General features: G+C 45.1%; 1 protein-coding gene across 1 annotated transcript in view; it reads left to right on the forward strand.

Moving 5' to 3' along the window:
- Positions 1–6,000, forward strand: part of ZDHHC7 (zinc finger DHHC-type palmitoyltransferase 7) — a 1,014,873-nt gene that overhangs the window by 514,299 nt on the left and 494,574 nt on the right. The gene's annotated exons all lie outside the window — the stretch shown is intronic.

Raw genomic sequence — 6,000 nt, forward strand, 5'->3', positions numbered from 1 at the left:
TATACCTCCTGTCCTGGACATCCTAGATGATGTTTACTCGGAGGCCTGCCTTAACCCGGACTCTCTCCCTCCAGCTCCAGTTAAGCCTGACAGGTACTGCAGGGTTCCTGACTCACACCAATTTCTATACAAAAGCCATGCTGCTGACCTAGAAACCATCTCACAGGGGCCCAAGGGAGTTAAGGCCTCCATTGCCAAAAACCCATTGCCTTCCGAGAGAGATTCCAGATCCTTAGAAAGGTGGGGAAAAAGGTATATACCTCGGCTACCTTATCCATGAGGGCCTTAAACTGTCAGTTTCATATGCTAAAATACCAACAGTTTCTGTTATCTCAATTGAAAAGTAAAATGTCACAACCTGAACAACCAGCCATGAAGGAGTTGCAGGATTTGATGCATAGTGCAGAACAAGTGTGTAAACATACCTTACAATGTGGTTTTGATGCTCTAGAGGCCTCATGTAGAGCTGCTGTTACAGGCTCAGTCATACGTAGGCATGCTTGGCTCAAGGAACAAGCCTTGCATGATCATGTCAAAGCTAAATTACTAGACGCCCCTCTTCAAAAGGATGTACTATTTGGGGCAAATGCTGAGGAAGTATTACGGAAAATGGAGGAAAAGGCTAAATCAATGCAAACTGTGAAAGAATTTATGCAGGTTCAACCCCCACGTTTTAGTAGAAATTGGCCTTCCAAAAACTGGTCCTTTCCTGCCACAGACAGACTCCAAAGAGGCAGATACAGGCCCGAGGGGCAGAGGACAAACACAAGGCTCGTACAGAGGCAGACAATGGCAAGCTCCTACACAAAGAGGTGGTGAGGACAACTCGCAATCTTTCAGAAAGCAAAACCATGACTTTCCCCTTTGCATGCCAACCAGGTCTCAAATGGCAGCCCCCTTAGGAGGAAAGCTGGCACTATTCTCAAAAAATTGGCATATTGTCACAAAGGACAAATGGATCCTGGACATTATAAACAGAGGCTACAAATTCCATTTTCATACCCTTCCAAAAATGAAAGGCATGCCAAACCTGCCACACAATCAAAGGGCAGAGGCACAAAAGCAAATTTCAGACCTTATAAACATGAAAGCTATTCAAGAGGTACCTACACACGAACAAGGTCAAGGTTTTTATTCCAGGCTATTTCTGGCGCCAAGGAAGGGTAAAGATTGGAGACCTATTTTGGATCTTTCCATCCTAAACACATTCCTACTCGTACCAAAATTCAAGATGCTCACTCTACAGCAACTTCTTTCCATGCTGGGCAAGGAGTCTTGGCTGGTAACATTGGACCTCAAGGAGGCATACTTGCATGTCCCAATCAGACAAAATTGCAGAAGATACCTCAGATTTCTTGCAGGTTCAATACATTATCAATTCTCTGCATTGCCCTTTGGTTTATCTACTGCGCCCAGAGTATTCACAAAATGCCTGGCATCAGTAATTGCCTACTGCAGACTTCAAGGGATACAAATATACCCTTATTTGGACGACTGCCTGATCCAAGCGGACAGCAAACACATTCTTCTGAAACATCTGGCTTATGTAATAATGTTATTAAACTCTCTAGGATGCATAGTCAACAAAGAAAAATCAAGACTAATACCCTCTCGGAAGATAATTTTCCTGGGTGCCAATTTGGACACAAACACCCAGATGGCCTACCTCACGCCAGAGAAGCAGGGGCAACTAATTCAATGTTTCAGAACACTGGCAAATTGCACCAGGCTGACTGCAAGGAAAATCCTGCAGGCTCTGGGATTCATGGCATCTTGCATCTTACTAATCCCATGTGCAAAGCTGCATATGAGAAAACTACAATGGTACCTAAAAAACATATGGTCTCAACACAGCCACAGTTTGGAAACAATGATACCACTAATTCCATGTCTGCAAAAGGAATTTCTGTGGTGGGCTCAAGCATGCCAAACAAACACAGGTCTTCCATTCAGCAAGCCTCAAGCAAATCAAGTCATCACAACAGACGCCTCGGACTACGCCTGGGGCGCATGACAGACCGGTGCATTCAGGGCAAATGGACCCAAAAAGAAAAGCACCTTCACATCAGTCAAAAAGAAATGCTAGCAGTGATCAATGCTATTACAGCCTTCAAGGACCTTCTACAACCAGGTCAGCTATTGATAAGAACAGACAACACCACAGTTATGTGGTGCATAAACAAGCAGGGAGGAACATATTCTTATCCCCTATGCAGACTGGCCATGTCACTTTGGAACATGGCCATGGACTTACAAATGGCGCTACAAGCACAGTACTTGCCAGGCAAGGAAAACACGCTGGCAGACAACCTAAGCAGGAATATGACATATCCATACGAATGGAAGTTGCATCCAAAAGTTTTTACAGAAATAATCCAAGAATGGGGAAGGCCAGACATAGATCTCTTTGCCTCCCACAAAAATCATCAATTAACAAAATTCTGCTCAAGGATCTTCCATCCAAAGGCCTGGAGAGTGGACGCTCTCTCTTTCAGTTGGACATCAGTGACAGTTTATGCCTTCCCACCTCTTTCTCTGCTGCCCAAAGTCCTATTGAAGACCAGAGCAGACAGACCAAAGATGATCCTCATTGCTCCGGACTGGCCAAGGCAACCCTGGTACCCACTACTAAGGAGCCTGACTCATTCCCCACCATGGACCCTGCCTCTAATGCCTCTTCTTCTGACTCAGCACAGCTTCAAAACTCTTCGCAGTCAGCTGAAGACACTCAATCTAGCCACATGGAAGATTCCTTAGCATCACAGCAGGCCCTGCTCTCCAAGGAGGTGCAGGATGTCATTTTGGAGGCCAGAAGGCCATCAACTAGAAAAGCTTACTCTGCAAAATGGAAACATTTTTGTGTTTGGAATGAGAAAAAGGGCCAGTGCCCTGGAAAACGGAATTTACCTCAAATACTACAATATTTGGCCGAACTGCTAAGCAGTGGACTTTCATTCTCCTCCATCAAAATCCATGCCTCAGCCATTTCTGCAGAATACAACACTGATCCACCTTTATTCTCTCACCCTCTATTAAGACAGTTCCTCAGAGGGGCTAAGAATTTAAGACCTCCAAGAAAACAACCAATACCTGCTTGGGATCTTAATTTTATTCTGGAAAAACTGACTTTGCCCCCTTTTGAACCAGCTGCCTCATCAGATTTACAATATTTGTCCTGGAAAACAGCTTTCCTTCTGGCTATCACTTCAGCTCGTAGAGTTTCAGAACTACAGGCTCTTATGGCTGTCCAGCCTTTTATCATCTTCCATCAGGACAGAGTTTCATTACGTACCAACCCGTCCTTTATGCCTAAAGTGGTATCCAGGGTAGCTTTAAATCAGGCCATACATTTACCTACTTTTTATCCTAATCCTCAAAACAAAGGGAGAGATTACTGCATTCCTTGGACATCCACAGACAACTGCATTATTATTTGGACAGAACAAAGCCTTTCAGAAAATCAGAACAGCTTTTGTGGCCTATGCGTAGGAGCTCAAGGAAAGTCAATATCCAAACAGACAATCTCAAAATGGATAGCCCACTGCATACGCTTTTGCTATTCCTTTCATGGCAAAACTGTACCTACAGGCATTAGAACTCATTCCACCAGGGCCACAGCCACCTCTGCAGCCTTCCTCAGAGGAGTTCCTACCAAGGATATTTTAGAAGCAGCCACTTGGAGTTCTGTGCATACCTTCTCTAAGCACTACAACCTACCATTATACTCCAAGTCTAGAGCAGGCTTTGCCACTGCAGTATTGCAGGGCATTTTGGCTCCTCCTAGCTCCACCTAGTGCCTACCACCCCTTTCTTAGCTTTGGGATTCTACCCATCTGTTATGACTGCAGCTGTATGCACGATGAACATAGTACAGTTTTGTACCTACCATAAATGTAGATGTTCGAGTGCTAATACAGCTGCAGTCCAGGTTTCCTCCCACCTTCCCCTCTAGGGGTATTCTTTTATGGTGTATTTGCTTGTAACTACTGTTTTTTGATTATATTGCATTGCATTATTACATTATTTTATGTATTGCCTTCCTTCTGGGGGCACCTGACATCTGGGGCAAGAAAGACTGAAGAAAATGGCGTTGGCTGGTTCTTTTATACCCCTGTCGCACTGACGTCAGGGAAGAAGCGACGACAACCGACGCCGGACCTAGACTTTGGAATTCGGCCGACCGAGGACCCGCCTGACGGCAGGAGAACCCATCTGTTATGACTGCAGCTGTATTAGCACTCGAACATCTACATTTATGGTAGGTACAAAACTGTACTTTCTCTTGGAATATATCAGACAAAACTATTTCCATCATCAAACGGTTATCTGATGAGTCTGTCAAAGAACCACTCTTGTCCCGATCAGCTACTTTGCAGATTCTGGCCATCCTTGCAGTTCATGTGCTTTTCAGTGCAGCTAAGTTTTGCCAGAGTTGTGACTTCTGGTGTTACTGTACACCTCCAAGCCTGGCTGAAACTTTGCAGTTGCACAGAAGACACCAAGGTTAATGTTCTTTATATTAATTTAATTTAATTTGGTTAATTTTAATTAACTTTTGCTCCCCCTTGCTGCTGATTTCTGCCAGCTCCTGGATTCTCATTCTCTCAGTCTCCTGTATCATGGCAGCACTCTTGCTGTCACCTTCACCATGAGGATCTCCATTGTTTGAGACCCTGTACTAATGGCAAGGAGGACTATTCTTCAATGTGCAGGTTCTAAATCAGGCCAGCGGCCATGTACTGAGAGTGGGACAAGCCCTGTTGAAGAGCTGTTCTGTGCCTTGTATGTTTTTTTCTGTTTGACTCCTACCTTCCACTGATTTGCAAGGCTAATCGCATCAAGTAGACATTCAGTGGCACCAGGAAGCAGTGCTGGAACCTTCATGGAAACTCATCTGTATGCCCACTGACCTACAACAGCACTGTTCCCTTTTTAGCCTTGGAATCACACCTGGGTCTTGTAAACCAGCTGTGCCTCCTCTGCATGTTCCCTAATGCTGTCCCTTGAAGATGTGAACAGGCTGATGCCCCATTATTCCTCATCCATCTGGTCAGCTCCAAGAGGAGCCCAAACCTCTGCAGAACTCTGGTTACCTGGGTCATAGTTAGGACTTTGTCTCTGCCACAGAACAAGCTAAAATATCTTTAACTAATATTTTATTTCCCCACAGTTTTTGGTATGAAAGACAAAAGGGTTCTGGCGTGTAGCTCGCAAGACATTGCTCTGCGAGCTACATTGCTGAAACCAAATTGCTGTGGCAGCACTTTGCCGTAGAGCAATACGGCTGAAAAGCATAGCCGCCACAGCTGTAAACTATGGACAGTAATATTGTAACCGGTGGTGAGCCTTACAGACAGCTGCCTGGCTGTGTTCTAGCAGAGATTTTCTTTACGGCAAACTGCTGCCGCAGCCATTTGGTTTCGGCAATGTAGCTCGCAGGGCAATGTCCTGCGAGCTACATGCCGGAACCCAAGACAAGGTACGTATGGCGATAAAGCAGAAAGAAAAACGCTCAACTCCAGTTGGTGCCAGGTTTCCTCCCCACCGTGTTCCATCTTCAGAACAAAGAAGTGACAGCATCAGATGTGAGTTTGGTATGCAAGACAAAAGCAAAATTCAAGCAAGGCATCTAGCAACCTAGGCCTTTTCCAAAGAGGTTTTTGTCTCTCTGATAAGGATTATCATCGGGTATTGAACAGCTGCCGTTCTCCTACAGAGTAAGAGGTTTTGGTGGCTGTGCTAAGGGTTCTCATGAGTCATTGGGTAGTTGCAGTTGTCCTGTGGAGTTGCAGGTTTCAGTGGCTGTGGTAGAGGATCTCATCAGCCATTGGGCACTTGCATTTCTGCTGTGAAGAAGGAGGTTTTGGTGACTGTGGTAAAGGTTCTCATTGGTCATTGGGCAGTTGTGGTTATCTTATGGAGTAGAAGATTTCAGTGACTGTGGTAGAGGTTCTCAGCAGACATTGGGGAGTTTCCATTATCCTGTGCAGTAGAAGGTTT

This window comes from Protopterus annectens, chromosome 8.part1 (genome assembly GCF_019279795.1).
Source record: "Protopterus annectens isolate FY-2018-M chromosome 8.part1, PAN1.0, whole genome shotgun sequence".
Taxonomy (NCBI): Eukaryota; Metazoa; Chordata; order Ceratodontiformes; family Protopteridae; genus Protopterus; species Protopterus annectens.